Below are 26,243 nucleotides of genomic sequence, written 5' to 3'. Positions count from 1 at the left end.
TGCTTGCGGCTCTTACAGAGGACCAGAGTTCAGTTTCCAGCACCCACATGGGGTGGCTAGCAGTCATCTGTAACTCCGGCTCCAAGCAGTCTGGTGTCCTCTTCAGGCCATGTCACATACATGTAGAGAAGGAGATGGTAGCATGTATCTATAATTCTCATGTTCCTACAGTGAGATGGAAAGGAGAGACAGGAGCATCCCTGGAAACATGTATGCCAACTGTCCTGTGCACACACCACCAAACAATAAGAGACTGTCTCAAAAAAAGTGGAAGGTAAGAGCATCAATACCCAAGGCTATCCTCTGGCCTACACATGCACACCATGAGCCTATTTACACACACACACACACACACACACACACACGCACACACACACCACATATATAAATTAAAAGTAACTTGAATTCATAGTAATAAATCAAGAGAACTGGTAAAAGTCACTTATAGGTAAATGCAAGAGTATAGAGCTACGAAGGGCCTCACATCTCTATATTCGCTGTACTGAGGAGGCCGAGGCCAGCTTGGAGTACATACGGCGAGACTCTTTTCAACAACCCAAACAAGATTCATATATCAGGGACAAGATTAATATTTAGAATCTAGAAAAAACTTTGAAAACCAACTAATGTAAAGTCATGCAGTTCAGTTTTTTAAAAATAGGCAAAAGACTTGAATGAGAAATTTTCAAAGAATGTATACAAATAACTAATACTTTGGGGGGAATGAAATTTAGATCCACAACGAAATACTCTTCATAGCCATTAGGATGGTTGATGTAAAAAAAAAAAAAAAAGGAAAAGCAGAGTGGGGTGGGACATAGCTTAGTGGTAAAGTACTTGTCTATTACATGTGGGGTCCTGGTTTTAATCCTAAGTATTGCCCCAACTTCTCCAAAAATAGAGAGGGTACTCTTCTGGGTGCAGAGGGCATGCTTGCAATCTCAGTACCTGGAAGGATGAAGAGGAGGGCGACTGAGAGCTTGAGGTCAGCCAAGGCTACACCATGATTCTAGGCCATTCTGGGCTACCTAGCAAGATACTGTCTCACAGTACCAAACCACTGGGACTGGCCTCCACAACCCTAAATTTTGATTGGCTGTGGTTTTCTGTAGTAGTCTCCATCTGTTGCAATATAGTTTAGTTATACACACACACATACACACATATATAATATATATTATTTATACATATAAATAATAATATATATATATATATATATATATATATATATATATATAACTTATATAAATTATATATACAACAGCAACAACAACAACAAACCCCCAAAGAACAAAATTGGGACCCTCACTTCTGATTCCTAAATGTACTGAAACTTTATTGTCTCTACCTACCCACACACCCCCAACACACACACACACACACACACATACACTCATGTGCACGTACACATATACGTACACACTTGCACTCACACTCAAATGCACACTCACAATACACACTCACACATATGCACACACTTGCACACACACAAGCACACACACACATTCACACACGCACACATGCACGCACATACACACACCCACAAACATGCATGCACAGACACACACTCAGGCACACCCACACAAATTCTCATCCTGTTCCTCCCTTTGGCACGTGAAGGGCTGTCTCTAGCATCCAGGGGTAAATTTCCTCATTGACTTGTAAGCATCATACCTCAGACACTGAGCTCTAGTCATGAGTAGACCTTACACTCACCCATCATCCACAAACACTGCATTTCCTGAAGCATTAGCTTTCCATTCTCCTTCAGGACTGTGAGTCAGCTTAATTCCATGGCCTTTGATGGAGGGCTGGGGAATGGAAGCTGGGTTCAAGCTTGTCAAGCTTCTTTCATCTTGCCCCCAAAGAAATTTTCATACCATGACAAGGTTCACAATGGACAAAATGGCTTTGCAAAACCATGTCAGTCTTACTACTAATGTTGTACTGAGGTGTTTTTGTGGTTGATTTTTACTAAGGTAAGATCCACGTAGCATAAAAGTCACCAGTTTTATCATTTTAGAACATATAACTGTGGATACAGATAGACATGCCCATCCTTTCAATGCCATGTTACACTTGTATGTATCCATGTCCAGCCTTTTTACATGGGGGCTGGGGATTTGAACTCAGATCTTCTTTCATAGCAAACACTGTGACCCACTGAGTTGTCTCCCCAGGTCTATTTCCTATACATTTATGTAACTGCATTTTTATTACAAAGGCATATTGTAAGAGGGTCACACAATTGGTTTCATCTTCCATGGAATAATGAACCAACTTTGCACTTTGAAGGTTGCTGGATAATGACTGAGAGGACGAGACGACCTCTAATCCTTTCTTTTGTTTCTCTGAGAGAGGCACACAATGTCATCCAGCTGGCACTGGATTTTTGATGTTCTGCTTCTTGAGTATGATGCTACATTACTTCATGTGTCACTGTGCTTGCCCAGGCTTCTCCTAACCCTGTCATCTTATCTCCAAGTAAACCCTTTTCCTTAGGGAAGGCATGCTGAAGCAGTCTAAAAGGCATGATGTATGATTTTTGTTGTTGTTGTTGTTGTTGTGTGTGTGTGAGCACGCAGACATGGCATATGTATTCAACAAGTGCATATTAAGGACTTGAATGGAAAACAAACATAAAAAGCGCATCAATGAAGAAGAGAGAGCTATCAATTCTATCTCAGGGTTCAGTGGGGGGGGGATGGATTAGGAAGGTTTTAGGGAGACCATGACAGTTATTACTTCTGCGCAAATGCTAGAATCTGTTTGTACAGGTCTCTGCAGACAGTATGAAGACATGTGCTTTCACATTTGACAAGTATAAGGAAGACAGAGCAGAGGGAGAGGGAAAAGAAGGAATCAAATGTAACACTTATGGGGAACCCATTTGTCAAGCATATCTTCTAGTTTAAGTCTCTTAATTCCTCAAAGTGTATATTCATGTCCATATTTGTTTTCTCAAAGAAGGAACCATTCATGTGTCTCCTTCATCGGAGTTGTGTAGCAACTCATTGATCTTCCAGCTGAGACCAGGGGATATGTCACCTAAAACTACAAACATTTTCTCTACAGCTTTCTAGTTTGCCATTCATTTTGTGACTCTTCCGAACTCGGTTTTAGGAAGACAGCAATGACTTCTCAAAGCCACCATAAGGTGGGGAAGCAATAGACAGGGACAGAAGTCCTTGCATTGCAAGGGCGTGGAGGACAAGGAGTATCATTGAGGCATAGTGTGTATGAAGCACGCGTGGCACTTGCTGGAAAATTATTCCCAGCTGCAGAGCAAGACTGAGGGAAATGCAGAGTTCCGAGTCTGCTGAGCATGGAACACTGTGAACAGCTATCCAGAACTATCATGATGTAAATGACCCGAGAACAACATGTGGAAATGATTACGGCTTGGAAGACATCAGGCTGGCCATTACTTGGAGCAAAGAGTGGATGTCAACTGGGAAGGAAATGTGATCACTTTCCACTGTATATGACCAGGAGACCGATCAGATGAGGTATGGCTAAGATTGGGGGAAGTATGGAGACCCTACATAGGAAGCAGGGGATCAAAGAACTTTTAGAATACATAGTAGATAGAAGGTCTAAACTTAGAATATTGAAATATCAGAGATAATAGCCAAAGAAATAGAAATGTGATTTTAAAATAAGCCTAGCACATTTTAGGATGCAGTTGTGAGATCAAAAGCAAACATAGGAGCCGTCTGATGGCTTCTCCAGACACTAGCAACTGACAAGGATTCATGTAAAACCTAAGAAAAGAATTATGGTTAAAAAAAGATTTAAAATGAAGAGCCAAGTCCCAGAAAGAAGAAGAAATGGAGTGCCTATTATGTACTATCCTGTGCTGCATGTTTTTCTCTTGTTCAATGTGCAAAATGAACCCAAAAAAGCAGGAAATGCAATTACTCTTTTCTAGATAAGAAATATGAGGCTTGGATTCCAAGTTATCACGGCTGGTTAGCTTACTGAGAGGAACTAAGGTATACCAGAAAGATGAAATGACTAACAGTTCAAGGCTCACGTAAGGAGTGGGGGGAGATAGCTCAGTGGATAAGAGCCCTTTCCATCAAGCATAAAGACTTAAGTCAGCACAGCACCCGTGTGAAACAGACATGGGTGAACAAGTTTGCGACCCCAGCTGTGGGATCAGGGACAGAGGTATTGCTGGGTCTTACGAGCCCCAAGTTTAGTGAGAGGACCTGTCTCAAAGGAATAAGAGGGTGGATAGAACAAGGAGAGCTGACATCCTCCTTTGTCATCCACAACACACCTGCAACACATGCACGCATATAACATACACACATGCAATACAACACACACACACACATGTGTGTGTATGTATGTATGTCACACCATACACATACACACACATGGACACATACAATACACACACATATAATACACACACACACACACACACACACACACACACACACACACACAGAGTTGATATTCTGAGACAGAACAGAATAAAACCAACCAAGAAGACTTACTCGTGGACCAGGTGCTCCAGGTGGACCCTGGAACATAATCACAAAACAAAACAAAAGAAAACCCAGTTAGTAAATACCTCCAAACTAGGCACTGTATGTTCATCAATGGCAAACAGATATAAATAAAAATGAACTCACAGGGGGTCCTGGTTGACCTCTTGGTCCTTGGGGACCCTAAAGGGAATGAAGACAAAGCACACCATGTAGATTGCTTCAGATTTGGTATCAACCAAGATCCAACCTCCGCTGATGTTGTGCAGATCACATATTCACAAATGATTCTATGTTTAAAAGGTCTTGTCATTAACTATGGCCCACAATTCTGAACAACCTGGAAATCTAATGTGTGTACGTGTGTGTGTGTGTGTGCGTGTGTGTGTGTCTGTGTATGCACATGTGGCGGGAGACTGTTTGTTCATATTAACAAATTTAATAAATTATGGCATAAAAATCTTAATTCAGCCTAAGCTATCTCTATTAGCACCCACCTAACCACCAAAGCTGGGACCTTCATTGTTTTTATATGTTGTCCTCCTTCTTATATCTATAAGTTGTATCCCTCCAAACATCTCCAAGATACTTCTTCATCTTCAGTGTAAATCATATATTATGGCCTAATTCCCACGTGCCCCAACCTCTGAGTAATGTCCTAGTTTCTATCTTTGTGGTGCATTGGGGCTTTGGGGAGTTAACTGGGCCACACGGGTGGACTCTCTATAAAGGGATTGATTAGTGCCCTTAGAAGAAAAGGCCAAGATGACATGCTCTCCTCCATGCCACTATAAAGGAAGAAGTGGACATTCCGTAAAACAGGAAATAGATCAGCCTATCCATTACACTAATGACAGTCTTCTTAGAAACTGGAATCTGATCATTCACTAAACATCTGATGTCTCTCATTTACTGGGAAAGCATACACTTCTTAATCGTGTGGCTCACCACTCTATACCGAGCTCCATCCACGAGCTAAGTTGTGTGCTGTATTTCCATGTCACACCCCAGAAAGTGAAACAACTGAGCAGCCAGTGAATGAGCAACAGTGGTAAGACCAAAAGTTAAGCCAGCTGAATACAGAAATGATGTTCTTAGATGCCTCATCCCATTGCCACCTCTTCAAGGTGTGGTTTTTATCAACACCCCCCCACACCTTCTATAGACAGCTACCTGCACATCTCTAAAGCCTCCTCCCATCCTTCTCTTTCCACCTTCTCCTGTCTCTTTTCCATTTATTTTTTTCTTCCTATAGGTTTTCCTCTCTGTAGCCCATTTGGCTTCAAACTCCCAGTTCTCTTGCTCCAGCCTCCCTAGTACAGGGATTGTAGGTATGTACCACTGTGCCCGGCAACCCAAGTTCTTCATAAATGAGTTCTCTTGCACACACTCCTGACTACCTATAGATAGTTCATTTCTCTCTCCACACTACTTAAAACTCTACATACACCACAACTACCTGTCACGTCACTTCCCTTCTCCTCAACTAACTACTAGTTTTTTGTTTTTTGTTTTTTTTCTTCTTCATTCCATAGAGCACAGCACTTTGGAAAATACCTAAGGTTTGATAGAACGTTTGTTGCTTTTTAGTTTTCTGGAACAAGAATATAGTGCCTGATACATACTAGATGCTCAATATCTTATGACACAATTGAACAACATTGGAAGTGTTATTCGTTTAGAAAGTAGGAAGGCTAAATGGGTATATTTAGATGCCAAAAGTTATGCTGACATTTTTCAAAATGTACTAACAGCAATCATTGTTTATGCCTTACACATCTGCTCAAAGTTAGTTTATTTGACGGTGAATTGAATTTTCATATCATACTGACTCAGGCTCAGATTATAGTTTGAAGACAGCAAAAAGAAGAATTAATATCCAGCCAGAATAATGTTGGTAGTGTAACTGTCTTCGTACTCAGGATGCTTTATGCAAGACTGTTAACCTGCTTTCATTGTGAAGCAGGCTAGAGAACTCTCACTGTGATTGATGGACATTTCATAGTTTGCATGGTCTGTGCTGACGAATTTATTTTACCGTTTTATGCATACAGATTTAATCAGACGGAACCAAAAGCTGTCCTCAGAAGCTGCCTGCTGATTTGCAGGAATGCCATCGTTAGTGACAGTCTAAGTTCAAATCCTGCCGAGGTTAGAGTGAATCTGATCTGTTCTGAATCAGCACTGTGAAAATAACAGACAGCTGTGCAATTGAACCACTTAACATGTTTCTGACATTTACAAAATCCCTTTGATGGTTCAGTACAAAACATCTATCCTATATTTGATTCCAAAAGAGGAGTGTACCAGAGAAAAATGAGCAAAGTCTTCTTACTGCTGACACGACCAAATTCATTTCAGTTTGTTCCTCAGAGCAAGTTAGTTCACCACAAATATGAGCCAATGAAAGGCTTAACAGGCAACAAGAGGGCAGGGCAACCTAACGCAACAATGGCACGAGCAGGTCAAGCAAGCAAATAAACTGTGATTCCAAGCACATAACGTGTTCTTAGTCCCCTTACTCCTTCAACTAGCAACACTAAGAAGATTATCTGATTTTAGCTACTGCATACAGGGCTTTGTAGATAAACTGTCACTTTCCTGAGGCCAACCACGTTCGTGGAGACGGCTGTGGTAATGGTTTGAGTGGCTGTACAGAAAGCCTCCATTCCCTTTAAATTATGCTAGTTTCTTTCTATTCTATCCCATAATTTGCATGAATCCCTGAACAGTATCATAGCTTATCATTTGATTTAAGAAAGCTAGTGTGTGACAATACCAAACAACCAGAGCCCCTCAGGGTCTAAACCACCAGCCTGGGAACACATAGGGAGGGACCCAAGACTCCAGCGGTATATGTAGGGGAGGATGGCCTTGTCCTGCATAGGTGGGAGAGGAGTTTCTTGGTCCCATAAAAAAATAAACACAGAGTGGGGGAGGATGTGAGGGTGGGGAGGGGATAGTGGGGGGGGCGGTAGGTGCCGTCACTGCCTCATAGAAGCATGAGGAGGGGGATGGGATAGGAGGTTTCTTGGTGGTGGGAGGAAGTGGGGTAAGGGGATAAAATCTGAAATGTAAATATTACAACCAATTTTAAAAAGGGAAAAACAAAAGAAAAGTTGTTAGAACCAACATCTTTAAAAAAAATGTCAGCCCACTAGGGAAAAAAATTTTTTTTTCTTGTTACTAAAACTTGTTCTGAGAATTGTATATTGCAGAATACACAGCCTTGGTGTATCTACTCATCAAGCATACTGAGCAGACCTGCCCAAACCTCTGATGTCCTGGAATTCCATCTGGATTCAGTGAAGACACAGCGTCAGAGGCTTATCAACTTACTCTTCCCCCGACCCCTCTTCTAATATCTCAATGCCCGTAATCAGCTTGAAGAAGTTAAAGAAGAGTCAGCGCCCCTATTCCCTGGGCTTGGGGACTAATGTGGTTAATAATGGTCTGTCTTTCTAAGGAATAGTGGTTTTGTTGGAACAGGGAGGATTAGCTAGGACTTACTGCATAGCCATAACCTATTGGTAGAAATCTGTACAATTATTATCAAGATGAAGTTATAATTTCTTAAATGGTACAAAATTTACTTTGATTTCAAATTTAAGGTTTTCATCGGTACGAGCTTCTTATTGATATAAAAGTGAGATGAATATTGACACTCTCATAGGCATTGTGCCTGTATAACACATTTAGGAATACAAGGCTTAGACCCAGTCCTTCTTTAACTTTTTTAACTGATTTGGGATGATTAACCTATGAGTTAAGGGACTATAGCAAATTCATGGCTTTGAGTTTATTGTTAGGAGGTTTCCCATATTTTATTTAGAAATAGCTGAGAGGAGTGAACAGACAACAGTCCAGGTTACCTTACATGGATAGTTGGTTTTCAAAACATCAGAAGTCCATAGAATTGACGTTACAAATATTTATATATTAATGTCCATTCTGATTAGAGACCTGTCTGCTCCTGACAGCTTCCTGTTGTGGATTCTAAGAAGAAATTGAGCATCCTTGGAGTTACTCCAGTTGTGTGGTGACAGCCACTAGGCAAGAATTGCCTCTTTCCATTTACAGACAAATTACTGTCCAGAAAAGGACACACTTGCAGAATAGTTGACTGATTATATCTGCCTAGACAGAGTAATCAGCCCTTAATAATTCTACATCACTAAGGTCTGTCAGATGATCCTGGGCCAGAAGGCTGAAGATTTGATGCTCCAACGTCCGGTAGTATAGGGGCTTTTCAGGTGTTCAGCGGTTTCTATAAATTGGCTAAGTTTTAGAAGCTATGTTTAGTGCTTCCCATAACTTCAGTTAACTCAGTCATTCTGGATTTCTGACAGGATTGAAGACCCATAGTCTCATAGCCAATCCTGGCTATTTACCTTGAGAGAAAAGATTTGAGTGGATGTTTTTCAGCTGACATTCATTCTAAAGCCAAGGAAAAAGCCAGGTTCAGAACTAAGTGTTTTAGTTAGGAGAGATGACAGAGGTTCTGGTTAGTCAACAAAATGATGGACAGGGTATTAGAACTATCTTGTACCTCACTGGTACAATTAGGAATAAGTATGCTCTAATTGCATTTTGAGAGAAAAGTTTTACTTTAACAGGAAGAGTGATATGTAGGAGGAGCTAAGTGGGAAGGAGTACTGAGAGGAAGAGATGGAGTAAGGAGAGAAGATGAAGGAGAGGAGAAGCTAGGTGATGGGGGGGGGGGGCATGGAGGCAGATGTTCACATGTCTACACCAGTCAAAGATAGTTTATATATCTAGATTGGGTATTGGGTTACGCTTCTGATTGAGCATTACCAAACTTATAAATCCTTTGATTGACATTAAAAAATTGTATAAAAGCAAAAAGGAAAGGGGGGCATGGGACAGGGGTTTTCTAGGGAGAGGAAATGTGGAAAGGGGATGGCATCTTAAATGTAAATAAAATATAAAATAAAATTAAAAAAAAAGAAAGCTAGTGTGTGACCTTGAATTTGAGTATGTGGTCTTTTCCTTATAAAAATTCCTTATTTCCTAACCTTTCTGTAAATGCAGTTGTCGTTTATCTCAGGATATATATATATATATATATATATATATATATATATATATATAATTTATTTTTAAAATTGCTTGTTTTATTTATTTACATTTCAAATGTCTCCCTTCCTAGTTTCCGCTCCACAAAACCCCTGTCCCATCCATCTCCCCTGCCTCTATAAGGGTGCTCCCATCCACCCATTCCTGCTATAGCATCCCCCTTCACTGGGGCATCGAGCCTTCCCAGGACCAAGGGCATTTTCTCCCATTGATGCCAAATAAGGCCATCCTCTGCTACATATGTATCCAGAGCCACGGGTCCCTCCATGTGTATTCTTTGGTTGGTGGTTTAGCCCCTGCAAGCTCTGGGGGGGGGTCTGGTTGATTGATATTGTTGTTATTCCTATGGGGCTGCAAGCCCCTTGAACTCCTTCAGTCCTTTCCCTAACTCCTCCATTGGGTACCCCGTGCTCAGTCCAATGGTTGGCTGTGAGCATCTACATCTGTGTTGGTCAGGCTCTGGCAGAGCCTTCTTAAGCTGGTTCAGTTTTAAAGTGGTTTTTCCATTTAAATTTAAGGACTTCTATTGCAGGATTCCTATTCTCCGTCTTCCAACTGTCATGAGTGTGTTTCTCTTGTCTGGTTGTGACAACTGGAAAGTGTATCTAATCTTTGCCAAATATTTTTTGGGGCTGTGGAGCAGATGGCTTCTCCTGAGAACGACTGGTTTGGAGGACCTAATTATGTTTTCATAATATTAAGTAAGATTTATTAAACATCAGTGGTGCTAGGCTGGCATCAGTAGATTCAAAGGTTTGAAGCCTGATGTCAAGTTAGGAGTCTGCTCCTCAAGCTGCCCCGTGGCTTATCACTTTCTCTGTACCTCCCTTACCTAGAAACTCCCATCCTTCAGTTGTCTGAGAAGCTCTTTGACTTCTGAGAAGACAGTGTTTGTGAAAGGAGAGACTTAGGCTTTGATCTTTGGAACTGACATGTTCTTGGGTCACAGAGATCTCATTTGAAAAATAAGAGGCTCTATGAGCGTGGTTTTCATGGCCCATCTGAGAGTTTAGTTTTCAGGCTGGAGATGTAGCTCACTGGCAGAGTACTTGCCTAACATAATTAAAGCTCTAAGTTTGAATACACACGCGCACACACAACACAGACACATAGATAGTAGATAGATAGATAGGTAGATAGATAGATAGAATAAAAATTGTGGTTTTTAAGCCTTTTTAAAAGAAAAAGAATATCTCTTTCATCTTTTATAACTGGAGAAATGTGCTATACCCATGAGTATGAGTTAAAAGTTTCCGTTTTGAAGTTTGTATAAGTGTAGGGGAATTTCTAGTTGAATCAAGAAAGTTGTATTATTTTTCATTTGAATTAATTATATAATAAAGGAATAAAATATGCATCTATATATTTTAAATTCTTTCTTTTTAAATATGTGTACATGTGTATGTGCGCGCGCGCGCGCGCACACACACACACACACACACACACACACACACAGGAGTACAGCTGCTCATCAAGGCCAGAAGAGAGTGCTATGTCTCCTTTAACTGGAGTTACAGGTAGTTATGACATGCCCAGTGTGGATACTGGGAACTGAACTTGGGTCCTCTGGAAGAGCAGCAAGTGCTCTTAACCGAATCCACCTCTCCAGCACCTTAAATTCTTAACTTTAAAATGTAGGATTTTTTCATACATTAGCTTTCTTATAATGTGTAAACCAAATGAGAGGCAATAAGATATTTCTCATACTCAAAAGGCTGTAAAGCAATGCTAACTTAGAGTAGTTGAGAAATTGTCAGTGGAATTCTTCAACATTATACTAATTTTTATCTTATCATAAATACAACAAAAATGAAGCACCCTTCCTAAAATTTGTGGGGAATTGTTCTTTTTATGTTTTCCTACTTCTGTCATGTTATGTTTCAAGTTCTGACATTCTGTCAAAACCAGAAGAGAGATAATAGAATGTTATTTTTGGTCTAAGTTAATATTTTTCTTTTAAAATAATTTCATTCTATTATTTCTGACAGTGCTCTTTAAATTTCATCTCAAGCTAATCATTATTGTCCTAAGAGTGTTTTGGAATCCCAGGGAAGTCAGAAAATATTTTTAACTATTCAAAATTAATTTATCAGAAACTCAAGAGATTTGGGTTTCCTACATACTACTACATACTACCTGTGAGCAGATTTCTTAGGACACCTCAATCTGGAGCTATTTACAGAATATATATACATGAGTCCCAGGGTTTAAAAACAAAACCCATAGGCAGCCATACAAGGATCAAATGTAGAATGGAGAAAAAAAATCTCTCTTACATGGATGTACGGAAACAGAGCCCTACAGGTGGGAAGGACTCATTTGCAACCAATTCTGAAATTTACAGAGTTATGGTGCAGGGGATGTGAAACTTCTTCAATAATAAACCCAATTCTATGGCAAGGGAAAAACATCTCCAAGATGATATTTGAGCAGAGACTGGGATCCTGTGATAGAGCAGTCATTTGCTGAGCAGGTGAAAGGGATTTCTGGGTAACGAGAAGACACATTCCAGAGAACTGAAGAACGTGAGAGCCTCTAGTAGGGCACACACTGTGTCTTGAGACTGGAGGGAAAATAGAAGCGAGGTCTCGTAGGGCTTTAATAATGAGGGGGCGGAGCTTAGATTTTCTTCTGAGTGTAAGAGTCAGGGAAGGTTGAGGTCAAGGTTTTGTTCCTTGACAACATTTCTTGAACGTGGAGAATGGATTGCAGTGGGGACAGTGGACAGAGTCAATGAAAAGATGCTCATAACTGGGGTTGATAGCGTGGGAATACGGACCGAGTGTCGGTGATGGAGGTGAGACGAATGGACTGTGCTGGTAGGTTATAGAGGGGTGGGAATTGAGGCCAATTCTGTATTCTGTGCCTTTGCTAGTGCTTTTCCAGGGGGTTTACTTATTTTCCACTTGCATAGCATCACAGAGAAGATCTGGCAGGAACTTAAATGCAAGGATGATAATCCAGTAACTCTCAGCGATGGCTTTCAGTGCGGGGAACAGCAGCTGCGACCACAGAGGAGTCATTACTGGATCAAGCCCAAGCCAGCCTAGTCTTCTTTCTTCAAGCCAGTGTTAATTGTGTTTTCATTATGGACCGGTGCTATTGACCAAGGACTTCAGCTATCAAAGATGGTAGTTAGCTGTAGTTTTAAATAGTGATATCAAAGATGGCATCAAATATGTACACTGTCCTTTTCCAGACCATTCTCAGTAAGCTTATTTCAGAAACTGAAATCATACTTAAATCATTTGAATTTACCTTCCATAGTCACTCATATTTATGGCTCATTTAGAATTCACTGCTTAGCGAGTGCCTACTATAAGACAGGTATTGGGGTCCCATCACTAAAACAAACACTAAAAGCAAAACAGATATTCTATGGAGTTTATACCCTAGTGAGGGAGACATGCTGAACAAACATATGTAATACAGAAGTAACAAGGAACTAGGTTAAGGGAGTCTACAGAGTTTGGGGAGGAGCGGCATTGCCCTTACACAGTGGTGTGATGGTTGATATTTATTGGCAGTTAGGTGTTTGAACACAACTCTGGGCATGTCTGTAAGGATATTACCAGTGATGACTGACCTTGAGTGGGTTGGGGCCAGTGGAATAAAAGAAGTACAAGAAGATCAGGAGAGTGCTAAGATTTTCAGCTTTGTTGCCCATCTGCTGTGACAACTGTTCTTCATCACGTGCTCTGCTCCTGTGTGTGTTGGGGGTGGAGGGGGGGCAGGGGCAAGCAATCTTGGACTTAGCACTTTGAAGTCATGACTAAATCAAATCTTTCCTTTCTGACTTGTTTACGTCACATATTTTAGTCACAAACTATGAAAGAAACTAATACTATAGGCTTATTCAGGAAAAGACTTAGTGATAAGAGGCCTCTGAAGAAAAGAACTAAGCTACAGGAGATGGGCACTGTATTCAGTCTTGGGTATTAAGCATTGTTTCCAGAGGTGGGGGCAGGATGTGCCCAATACTCCAGCAAGTCCAGCCTATGCAAATGGCCTTTAAATAAACATGTCTAGACAAACAGAAACAAAGGGGTTTAAAAACACAGCATAGAAAGAAGTACCAGGAACAAGAACTTTAAGTGAGGAGGCTGCAAAAAGAACTGGAGAAGGAAGGCATCACATTGCAGTGCCTAAACATCGTAACTGTCTCACTGGCTTTATAGAACCTTCCAGACCTGGCTCTTGGACCCTTCAGCCATGTTAGAGCTCCCTTCTCTGTGTGGGTTCAGCTCGGTCTATGTTTCATTTTGAAAGGAACAGCCTGCCTGGTCCCTAACTTGTTGATTCTAGATGCCATATTTTTATCAGAAATCTAAAATTGCAGCCATAACTCATGGAGTTTTCAATGCGTCAGAGCAAGTAATTTGTTTTCACATGAAGTGCTTATAACATTCCTGCATTATGACATCGTCATGGGCTCTTGAGGTTTCTTGACCTCATGGAAACTTATGATCCAGCCACTGTGCTTAGGATAAGTGAGGCACACAGAGCTGGAGAGCCATAGGAAGTGAGCTAACACCAACCTGATTTTCATTCCCATTTCTAAATGAAAAACCTAAAAGATAAGAATCTCTATGTGCATGCAAGCCTGCTATATTGTCTGATGGGAAAAAGTCTAATATGTGTTCCACTCTTCAGCTAATTAGTGTGATTAATTCACTCCATGCCTACTGTCTCTTCTCGGGGAAAGCTGTAGTCTGCTCAACATAAATTGTTCTTGTGGCCTGTGGGAAATGGTGGATGTGCCCATTTGCTTCACTGTGGTGGCCTTTTTACTATCTATATATCCAGACGGCTCACGCTACCACTATGTATACTGAACAAATATACAACAAAAATTTTATTAAAAATGTATGTCTGCCATCCCTGCCCTCAGGAAGAGGAGAGGAGACAGGGAAAGCTAGCCTGGGCGACACAGCAAGCAATTGTCTTAGAACAGCACAAACACACTAATGCTCTGAGCTTCCCATTACTGCTGGCTGGGTATAGTGTGTGTGTGAACGTGACCTGGCACGACTGTTGCTTGCGGCCTGGAGAAGGCACATCTCTTCGTGTACATGGTGATCTTGGGAGACTGTGATTGGCAGATCCCTAAGCACATTTAGGGCTCATCAGATCCCACTCTCTTGTACCATACAAGCTATTTCTTTTTTTTGACAACTATAATTTGATTTTTTGTTGTTGTTGTTGTTCACAAGTTTCAGGCACGACAGGCAAATCTAACATGACCTTTGAGTCCATGGGGATTATCACGGAGAGATAAGGGATGATGTAACCATAAATGTTGTCTCTTAGTTAAACTTACAGTTTCACCTCTAAAGCCTTTTTCACCTCTGGGCCCCTAAAAGAGAGAGAAAAAAGATAGTAGTTCAGTGTTAGGGACCGTTGTCTGTCTGATGCAGTAATGGTTGTACTTAGAAACATGTCATTGTATACTTTTGTTTCATTATCTAGGAAGACTTGTTAATTCATATAAAGCCTAGATTTTCTGGGTAATCAGAAATTCCCACAAAACCAAACCAATCAAGCAATCTACACTGATGGCTTGTGCTGTGTGCCCACCACTCCAAGCCCACCCCACAGTGACTGAAACACCACCATGATCTTACTTAACCAGTGAGGTGGGGACAGCTCTCTGACTTTCATTCACAGATGCATTTGGAAAGGGAAGTCTTCCAATTTCTAAGTTCCAATATGTTTCTCTTTGCCTTTGAAATCTGTGTTTCTAGATTTCAAACAAAAGATTTCTCTTTTGTTTTCTCTCTGTTCCTCTTTAATTTTATTTATTGTGTGTGCCGAGGTGAGGCACGTGTGGGAGCTGGAGAACAGCACTCAATAGTAAACTATCTTCTTCCACTGTGGGGCCGGGGACTGAGCTCAGGCTGGCAGGTTTACACGGCAAGTGCTTTTAGCTGCTTTATTTTCATTTCTTAATGTGTGTTGGGAATAATTTTTCCATACCCAGATTTAAAAGTTCAAACTTAAGATTACGTTTCTAAAAAAAAGGGTTCAGACTTCTAGACATATATAGTCCCAACCTATAAGCCACGGCTGAGCTTTCTAGATCAGTTTTTTAAAAAATGATTTTTCTGCTGTTTTTTCATCAACTTTATCTGGGGTTTTAAAAATGGTGAAATGAGAGTCTAATATCTTTCAACCCAGTTAATCCCAATTAATTCCATCTTCCTTCCCTGACACCAGTATAGGAGTGCACACGTGGCCAAACGCCAGTCAATTACGCATTAGAAATCTTCAACCTTAAGGGTGACTCTGAGCACTTGTAAGTGACAAAATTAAAAACCGCATCAAATGTGAAGTCTTTTGTCCTTACTACTGTACTTACTATAAGTCAGTTTAGGTCAGGATTCCTGCCATCTGCAGTTGTTTTTGTAATGATTAAGTTACAATACATCTGCATATCTAATTCTGCCCTCTTGTCTGTTATATTGATCAGCCTCTTTCTTTTTACCACCACGTATTCCGTTACAATAACTTCGCACCCTCGTTATTAGTCTCCGTCACTGCCTCCACCCCTACTGATTTTCCCTCACAATATTTGTGTGTGTGTGTGTGTGTGTGTGTGTGTGTGTGTGTGTATTTTCAGATGATTATTTCTTATAATGGATTTTTCTCAGAATGGAAAAAACAGAATATGGAAAAAATTTGAAAAGAAATTTGATGTGCACGTTGAATAGCACAATGACCTTTAACAACTATGGTATAAACAGAACACAGTGAGATATTTTCATTGAGACATTTCTTTATCACATTTTCCTTGACCGATAATACTTCACATTTTTGTCAGGGGAGAACAATCATTCCTTAATTGGAACAGCGTGTGCTGCAGAACCACCCACTGAACTATGAGATGTCTCCCACCTACAGTTTTATGTCACTCTGAATAGCAAAGGTTGGAAGCCAAGAGAATGAGTTGCACATTTTATTTCTTTTGAATAAACTCCAGTAACTTTTGTGGCAGATTCTCTAAATTTATCAAAAAGAACTCGCCTTAACACTCGAAACATTCCATTTTCAATTTTAAATACATCTACACACAACACTTTCAAATGATTCATAATCTGGTTTCCCGGAAGGGAATGAGTCTTGGTTTTCCCAGGCTTGACCCTATTGTGTGGCACTTGTCTGGGCTGAAATTGGCCCCCGGGATTGTGTTTCAGTCATTGTCTTATTTCTTGGTTTTGCTTCACCACTGGCACTATGCTGATTCTATGCCCACTCCAGACATGGCTGGGATGGGTGGAGACATCACTGGGTCCCTTACCTTGACGAACCAGATGAACCTCTATAAATGTCATCCACTGAGCAGAAATGATGCCCACCCGAACCATGTGTTGTACCAATTTGAGAAATGTCACAGAAAATGAAGCAAAATAAAAGTCACAGGGATGACAAAAATCTTCTGAGAGACGGTAGTCTCCCACGTTTTCATATTCTTCTCACACTGTAGCCTGCACTGAGACTCCTTTCTGTCATGTCTGATCTTCCACTATCCAGCTTTTCTTGCTCATTTTACTAACATCTTACTCTTTAAAGAGGGTGCTTTTAAACCAGTGGTTCTCAACCTGTGGGTTGCTACCTCTTTGGGTGTTGAACGCCACAACACGAGGAACTGTATTAAAAGGGTCACAACATTAGAAAGGTTGAGAAAAACTGAGGTAAAGACGCAGATCTTTGCGATCGGAAATCATTTCACTTTCTGTGTTCTTTCCTTCAGAACGGGGCCCATTTTTACAGCTGTAGTGACCGCTTCTGTGTTTGCTACTCTCACCCTCCTTGGCTCAGTTTTGTTTTTCTTTTCTCGAGCTTTGAGTGCCTCCACCATTCAAATCTATTTTTCTACAATCCTGAAGAGTGGTCTCCCAGAAGGAAATCTGCCTTTTCAATTTTTGCTTCCCAAATGCCCAGGCTGATTCACTATGGAGTATTCTAGAATTAAGAATTTAGAAAAGGAATCAACAACATTTTTATCATCATCAACAACAACATAATAATAATAAAAGCTATGTTGCAATAAACTTACAGTTCCACCTGTTGGGCCTATTATTCCTTCTCTGCCAAGAGGGCCAGTGTTTCCCTGTTGGGGGTAAAGAAAGCAGTCAGTTTCAGTCTAAAAATGTCTGTTGGAGTGATGTTTTTGTACACTTGTGGACATGAGTCTCTGTCCTTCCTTGCCTACCTAAGGCACCCTTTGATTGGTTAAAATTAAAAGCTTATGGCCTATAGCGAAAGCCAGGATAGTAAGGTGGGGCTTCTGGACAGAGTGAGGAACTCTGGGAAAGAATCAGGCACAGGAGACTAAGCATCTAGATTCTGAGGAAAGCTGGCATACAGAACTGATGAGGGGTAACCAGTCACATGGAAGACATAGACTAGTATAAGCAGGTTGATATAAGTGAAGAGCTAGCGGGGAGCAAGACTGAGCTAAGGCCAAAAGTATTGTAAATAAATATAAGCCTCTGTGTCATTGTTTGAGAACTAGGATGGGCATAGAAAGGCCCACTGTCAATAGCCAGCCTCATTCCCCATATAAGTTACAGAAAAAACATATACCAGAAAACATGTGCAATGATAAAATAGCTATCTCTAAATAGTTTTGGTTTCGTATATCATTGTCCCTTCTCGGCCAAGAGGGACAGCATTTCCCTGTTGGGGGTAAAAAAAGCAGTCAGTCTCAGTCTAAAAAAAAAGTCCGTTGGAGTGATGTTTTTATATTATTAGCGTATTAATATATAGCAGAGTATAATCTTAGCATAAATTATAGTAATTTTGACACCACATGATAAAATTGTTGTATTGCTGTAGTTTTCAATCAAAGAGGTGTAAGTCATTTCTAACTAATACAAATCAAAATTAAAACGTTCATGTGATGAGAAGTCCAAGATTATATTTTGTATGTGGATCATTACATAACAAATGACGTTGCTTTTCTTAGGGGCTCTGGAACAAGGCACGCATTTGTGAATGAGTTTTTGTATAAATGATGAAGGGATGGGTGTCTGGGTTTCATGACACATGGCAGCAAGGGAGTACAGGGCAGAACCAGAGGGCATCTCATGTGACCAACAAGCAGCCAGGTCCTCTGTGAGACACTGCAGAACTGCGCACAAAAGATACTTAGTCTCTGATCTGTTGATTATGAGGATGTCCCCGAATGAGCTGGGTAGCTAGTAAATTCCCTTCTTTAAAAAAAAATTGGTTATTTTATTTATTTACATTTCAAATGTTACCCCCTTTCCAAGTTTCCCCCCTGAAGCCCCCCTATCCCATCACCCCTCCCCCTGCTTCTATGAGGGTGCTCCCCCACCATAGACTATCATTTCAAATGAATATAAAATACTCATTTTATTTATTTATTTATTTATTTATTTATTATCAAATTCTACTTTCCACTTCATTTGACAGAAAATTTCTGATTCTGTATGGAATATGCAGTTATAAATACCTAACAGGTTTTCTCTTTTCCTACAACGTGTGGCGATAAAGAAATGTTGTCTACTTAAAATCCAATGTGATGTAGCCCATTGTCTGACAGCTCTGATAGTAAGTGTGCCTGCAAACTAGAAATTACTGAGACACTAAACGAGTTGAGATCACTTTTTAAACAAAGCAAACTTTAAGAGATAATTTGTAAACACGGTACTCAAGATTTCAAAGATCTATAATTGAAATGAGAAAGTTGATATTTTAATTTAATCCAGTGTAGCCTCCAGATTCCGTAGATGTTGAGGAAACTTTAGTCTAATTATGACATACGTTTCCCAAATAATGTTACTAGAAGGGTATAGACTAACACTCGGAGAAATACACTGAAGACGGTAATGATTACTACGTACATTTGTCTAAGTGTTCGCAAACATCACATCATGATTTTAGTAGTAGGTACCAGTTAGCTACGTAGTAGGCAGAGATTATCTATGTAAGCATGTTTTTGGAATGGGGCACAATAAAATCCTGATTTTCTAACCTAATTACTCTTACTTAATCATCAAGCTCCTCTTGATTTTGGGAGCAAGAAGCAGACTGGAGAGCACTTACTACCAACAGTGCGTTCTGCTTCTGCAGCTGTACTGAGTAGCCCTGTAGCAAGTGGTTTGGTCAATCAGATAGGGAGACAAATTCTTCCTGTGTTGGCATACTGTCATACCATTGTCTCAGAGATATTTTCTAGAGATTTAGTTTTCTGAGCTGCAATGTGGGGTGACAACACCTCTTGGAAGATTTTAATTAAGATTAAATGACATAAGAGACACAGACTGGACACTGGCACACCTTCTCGAGATCCTTCCCCAATGCTAGCTCATCAAGACCTTTCCTTGTCTCCCAAGTCTTTTCTTACTCCAAGCCTTGTGAGCTTATTACATGAATTGTACCCTGTACTGTTAATCAGGTAACAAAAAGGACTGACCCACGAGGTGATATAGGCTCTATTCCTGGCTCCCTTCATGGAACCCCGTTTATTGGCAGCAGCCAGACACTGACGAGGCCATAAAAGCAACATTTATTTTCTGATTGCCCATTTGCGTAGCGCAGTTGTGGATGGTCAGAAAAGACACTTTATGGAACACACCCACTTTCCTTGGTTCCTTAGAAATGGTGAAAACACCCAACAAACCTACACCTGACCACATGTGCCGAACTCCAAGGGAACATCCATACAATGCTGCTCCTTGTTTCATTAAAAACAAGTTATTGTTGGAATTAGGAGGGCTACAGAATTTTATGTCTGACTTCATTCACTGCTTTGACCAAGACAGTGGTTCAGGGTCCGTAAGGCTCTGCAGGAATCTTTTCTGCTGCATTTGAGCTGTTCTTTCTTCTCTCTCTCTCTCCCGCCCACTCAAGCCCTAGCAGCTCTTGCAAAGTATGGCGTGGCTATGACCACAGCCAAGTCACTATTTGAAGCTTTAAAAACCTTTGTTTTATTTTGTTTCTATTTTAAAGCCTATCCCTCACTATGATGGCGCTATTAATTAAAAACCAACCAACCAACCAACCAACCAACCAACCACCCAACCAAAAAAACCTAACAAAGCAAAACTAACACTGACCAGGACTGGGCCTGGCTCGTTTACTTTGCATTCTGCAGGTCCAGGCAGAGTGAGTGCAGAATGAAGTTTGCTAGCCTTTGATTTTTGGAAGTGTTTCAGCTGCCCGTACTACTCTCTTGCCATATCTGATCCTGAGTGGAGAAAACTCAGCTTTGGGGAAAGAGCGGTCAAAGTGTGGTCTTAAGAGCTCTGGTGCCACGGATCTCTCCCCATGTGCTCCCAGGCTGGTGGTTTAGACCCTGGGAGCTCTGGTTGGTTGGTATTATTGCTCTTCTCATGGGGCCGCAAACCCTTTCAGCTTCTTCAGCTCCTTCTCTCTAACTCCTCCAATGGGAACCCCTAGATCAGTTCAATGGTTAGCTGTGATTTGAGGGTGGGGAGGTGGAAGTGGGAGGGTGGGTTGGGGCACATCCTCATGGAAGCAGGAGGAGGGGGGAATGAGATGGGGGCTCCTGGGCTGGGGTGGGGGAAATGGGGTAAGGGGATGACATCTGAAATGTAAATAAAATATCCAATAAAAAAAATAAAAATACTAAATGATATATAAAAAAAAAAAAAACCAAAGAAAAGAGAAGAGCTCTGTGCAGAGGCAAGCCTTCCCCAGGTGGCTGGTGTTTGGCCTCTGTATTAATATGCATGAACAAATTGCTTTGTTTTTTGAAGTTGGGGTGGGTTACCAGATCTACTGTTTATTCTCCATAGCTACTCTGATTATTCTTTTTTCTTTTTAAAATAAGAACTGAGAAGTGTGGGTGGCCTATGATAGCATTTTGCTCAAACTAATTTATGAGCCATAAAAGGATGGAGCTTGCACATGCTGTTACGAGTTTTCATCTTAAAAGTCACTTTATTACGTTATTTTTATAGTGTGAAGTATATGAATTTAAAGTCCTACACTACGCAAACAAGCAGAAGTCTTGGGTGACAGAATGATTCTATACTTACTATCTGCCCAACAGGACCTTTAGGGCCTACAATTCCAACAATGCCAGCATCCCCCTCTGGACCCTAGAGACACAATGAAAAAACAGAAAGCCTGCTTTTAACCTTCTATAAATATTTACAAATGAAGAGTCTTATGGCAATCTAGAAAGAACTATCAAGAATAGTTCTTAAAACAGGAACAAAAGACAATCATAAAAGAAAATGGATGGGACATAAGATTATAGAAATGTTGTTTTACCAACGTGCGTGTGTATGTGTGTATAAGTGTGTGTGTGTGTGTGTGCGCACATGCATGTGGGTGTGCATGTGTGCGATATCTGAGTGTGTATGAGAGTGGATACATGTGTGGAGAGTTAGGGGACAGGCACCATGCCCCACTGTGTTTGTGACAGGATCTTTCTTGCTGCATGTGCAGCCTAGCTGGTCCATGGGTGAGTCTCCGACCACTGTCCCCCATCTTCCCTGTGGCAGTGTCTTTCTTGCTGCATGTGCAGCCTAATTGCACAGAGTGTACTGGGATGAAGGCAGCCTGAGATTCTGTGACTGGCTTTGATGTGGATTCCGGAGACCAGAACCCAAGTGCTTTACTCCGTGAGCCAGCTCTCCACTTAATTTTAATTGTTTTTTTTTTTTTTTTTTTTTTAGACAAGGTCTCATATGTCCCAGGCTTGCCTTGAACACTAATCTTCCAGCTCACTAAGCTCAGCAATTAGACAGGCTTTGCAATCAACATCTTCACTCAAACACATGGGTACACGAATAATAATTTTAAAAATTAAAGAAAGGCTCAAGTCATAGACTAAATATTGATTATTTGAACACCTCTTCTTTTTTTGAGATATGTGTACGACTATCAGAACATATATACACGTACTCTGGGCCTGGGAATCCTTGGAAACCTGTCAAACCTTGATCACCATGTTCTCCCTGAAAGGCAAACAGACAGGACAATTGTTACTGTACAGTGGTGGCCTGGCTGTGGAGTAAGTGTGTGGTGATTTCAGAGCTGACACATACAGGCTGTCCTTTCAGGACCAGGCTCTCCACGTAGTCCTTGGTTCACCTTGTGTTCCTCGCTGACCTCATTTGACCTGGAATTCCAGGCTGACCAGGGAGCCCTTGTTCACCCTACAGACCAGACAAAGAAATGTGGTTAGGACCTCAGAATGAATATATATATATATATATATATATATATATATATATATATATATATATATATATATATATTTGACATCCCCAATGCCTTGTGCTATTCTGAAAGACTGAAAAATTCTGAAAAAAAAATACGCATTGAGTTTTTCAGAATAGCACAAGGCATTAGGGATGTCAAAATATATCATCTTCATCCTTTCTACCATTTCCTATGCATAAAATTTTATTATAATAAGCAAAAAGTATTGCCATAAGTAAAGAAAATTCCAAGGGTTTGGGTGGTCTGCCCGCAGGAAGAAAAGGGAAGGGGGAGCCTATGAAACGCATAGGAGAAGGCTCAGAGAAAACGGGGAAGGTATGGCGTGTAGAAAGAGTTATGAGACATGAACATGCTTTGAACGTAAGTGATCATTTTGATGTTTCCCTGTGTTCCAGAGACGACTCAGCTACACGACCCTGGACATCGAGCGGATCCTGAGAGATGGACCCGGTTTTACCGAGATTATCATTCCAGTCCTACCAACCTGAGCAATGGGTGGTTCTAGTATCAGGATTATGCAACCAGTGTTTACATTCTGCTTTAGAGGAAGAAGTGTACTTGAGAAAGTATGAATCTGGCACTAAACTCCATTTTTCTAATTGTAGAAGGCAGGTGACAGAGAAGGAGAGCCCAAAACAAATGAGGAAGGAACACTGTAGAAATGCCTCTAGCTCTTGGCGAGTGAGCTATGCCTGGCAGCTGTGAGTGAGACAGAGGACAGTTTGGAAGTCCCACCAGTCATGTGCCTGGTGGCCACAGGAAACAGACACGTGTAGGCCATATATGGTTCTTTTCCCTAATGTGGTTTTACTATTAGCCAAATGAAGACAAACTCAGCTGTGACCTAGTCCGTATATGCAGGATCTTGACACACAAGGAAGGTACCTTTGGTCCCGGAACACCAGGGCTTCCTGGAGGGCCTGATGAGCCCTTTTCTCCTTGAGGACCTGGGATCCAGCCAATCCTGTTCTTCCTGGGCTGCCCACGACGCCCTAAATAACAGATAGAAATGTGAAACTAGCACGTTTGGAGAGAAAGTTAATGTAGAGGCTTGATAAATACAGGGGGAAAAAAAAAAGCGTGTATTTCTAGAGGCTGCAGGTGATGCAATGCCCAGGTTTGAGAGTTTATGCTTTCAACTCAGGAGTGAAACAATAAAGCGTTTGGAGCCTCGCCATTCACATGAAATGTCTAATTATAGTTAATAAGATCTTAGGTTTTAAAATAGAGACTATAAACGCAATACCAAGTTATCAGCAGGCTGTAAAGTATGTTTTGCTCCATTCTTACTTAAGGATGCATACTTTGCTGTGCACAGCAACTCTTACAGAAGAATGTCTCATCGCAAAGAGTATTCTGTTCCTCAATTATGCAATTCTGGGAAATCCAGTAAAAACAGTTTGAAAATAAAGATAGACAAGCAAATATATTAAATACATGAAACCAAATCCTGAATCAAGATTGACCATCTATGTCTATCATACCATCTATGTCTATCCAAACCAAATACAAGCATTCAGCTGTTGTTGTATAGATTATAACATGATCATAGTTTTTTACATTTGATGATGGGAAAATAGAAATAATAACAATAATTTAAAATGTGAAGAGTATATGAGATTAAAATTTTAATAAATACTAATAAAGTTTTATTGGGACACAGCCACACTCATTCCTTAATGTATTGGTCCTGGCTTTACTTGTGCAGTAGCAGAACTGAGGAACCATGGCAGAGATGTTAGAACTTCCTCTGTTTGCTAAAAGCAGATTGGAGTGAGGCTGAGTTTTAAATGGCACATACGTGGTCTTCCTGTAAATTTTTATTTCTTGTCTTTTATTATTGGAACATACATACTATGTCAAAATAAAAAAAAGGTGAACCTTGAATGTCATGATTTATAGGATGCAGCAGAATGTGGTTTTTTTTTTTTTTTTTTGGCAAACTAAATGACAAACTAGATGTAGTGAAACCCCATCTATCACTAAAACTACATATACTCCAGCAATATCAGACCAAGGATGTATTTCAACTTTACATGAAGGCAAGAGATAGGAAATTAGAAAGAATTTAAAAAGGAGTGTCTTATCATAGCAGAATTCACACACACACACACACACACACACACACACACACACACACACACCCTCTTTTAAAGAAGGCTGAAATAAAATAAGGCTTTCAATTGTCAGCCCAGTAAAGAATTAACTTTGTTTGTGGTGACTAAATTATGTTGTGTAGGAAAAAACAAAACAAAACAAAATAAAAAAAAAAACAAACCTTGTTCAAGATTGTTTAGCCTTTTGGTAAGAATATTGTTTAAAATGTTGACATTTTAATAGAATCAACAGTTGGAGGATATAGGGAATGATTTTAAAGTGGCTTTCTTGCTCTTGGTAAACCAACAGAAGTTTGTAATATTGATAAGTTGTTCATTTGAGGAGTTAACGCTGAGTTTGAAATGATGGAGGAGGTAACCTGCAGGAGTAGGCTGTGGATGGCTGCGAGGAAGACTGTGGTCAGGGAAGTTAGGAAGATAATACAAACTGAAGTGGAACCTTCTGAGAGCTGACAAAACTGACAGTTGTGACAGACCAACAGACAAAGAGCTGCTGGACAAACATCAACACTTGTGAAAATTCTGGTGTTCAAAGCTATAAATCTTCATTGCATTATTTGTCTTCAGGGAATCTGAGGAAAATATTTGAATATAATATATAGATTATCCAACCTGTCTGTCAACAGTGAATTCCATTGGCTTTTTGTGGATTTATTTTCTTTGGTTCTATAAAGTTTTTAAATCAAAAAATGAGGGATGGGCTATCTTGATTTGTCCAATTATACAATATCCAGTGGCTTGGTATTAAATGTAGCTTAGTTGAAGTATTTTGAGGCAAGATGAAAACTCCCTAAATGAGAGAAACATCCCTCTATATAAGAGGACAGTAAATAAGTTATTTTTTTATGTCTGAAATCTTCCCAAAGTAAAGAAAGTCATATAAAAAAAGAAATTACATGGGATGTAGCACAGTGAGTAAATGACTTGTCTGGAATGTGTGGGGCCCTAAGGGCCAATTTCCAGCACTACCTAAACCAAGTGTATGGTCTGCACCTATGACCCTAGTGCCCAGGAGGTGGAGGAAGACTGAGAGGTTATGGTCATTCTTGATAACAAGGTGAGTTTGAGGCTAGCCTTAGGATACTTAAGACCCCATCTCCAAAAACAAAAAAACAAAACCAAACCAAAACTAAAAACAATTAGATTTTGCTGTTTACATTACAGTGCTTATTAGTTAATGAAACTCAAAATAGCATAGAAGAACAGTGATTGAATATAAAACATACACTGTAATTACTTCAAAACCAAGTGGCATGCAACACTAGAAGCATTATACTGTTGTGTACTGTCAAAAATTAACACAAAA

At 40.3% G+C, this 26,243-nt stretch overlaps 1 protein-coding gene across 1 annotated transcript in view; it reads right to left on the bottom strand.

Annotated features, from left to right (window-relative positions):
* LOC117702150 (collagen alpha-1(XXIV) chain-like) overlaps positions 1-21,682 on the bottom strand; it is a 41,745-nt gene extending 20,063 nt beyond the window's left edge. The window contains exons 1-5 of the mRNA XM_034493445.2: positions 21,626-21,682; positions 17,653-17,706; positions 14,917-14,952; positions 4,647-4,682; positions 4,509-4,535 (exon numbers count right to left, since the gene is read on the bottom strand). The gene's annotated coding sequence lies outside the window, so the exon portion shown is untranslated. The remainder of the gene's footprint in view (positions 1-4,508; positions 4,536-4,646; positions 4,683-14,916; positions 14,953-17,652; positions 17,707-21,625) is intronic.
* Positions 21,683-26,243: the final 4,561 nt, after the last annotated feature.

The sequence above is a fragment of the Arvicanthis niloticus genome, unplaced genomic scaffold, assembly GCF_011762505.2.
Source record: "Arvicanthis niloticus isolate mArvNil1 unplaced genomic scaffold, mArvNil1.pat.X pat_scaffold_511_arrow_ctg1, whole genome shotgun sequence".
NCBI classification, from domain to species: domain Eukaryota; kingdom Metazoa; phylum Chordata; class Mammalia; order Rodentia; family Muridae; genus Arvicanthis; species Arvicanthis niloticus.
Note: the sequence above shows the minus strand (reverse complement) of the source record. Positions and strands in the feature narration are given on the sequence as shown.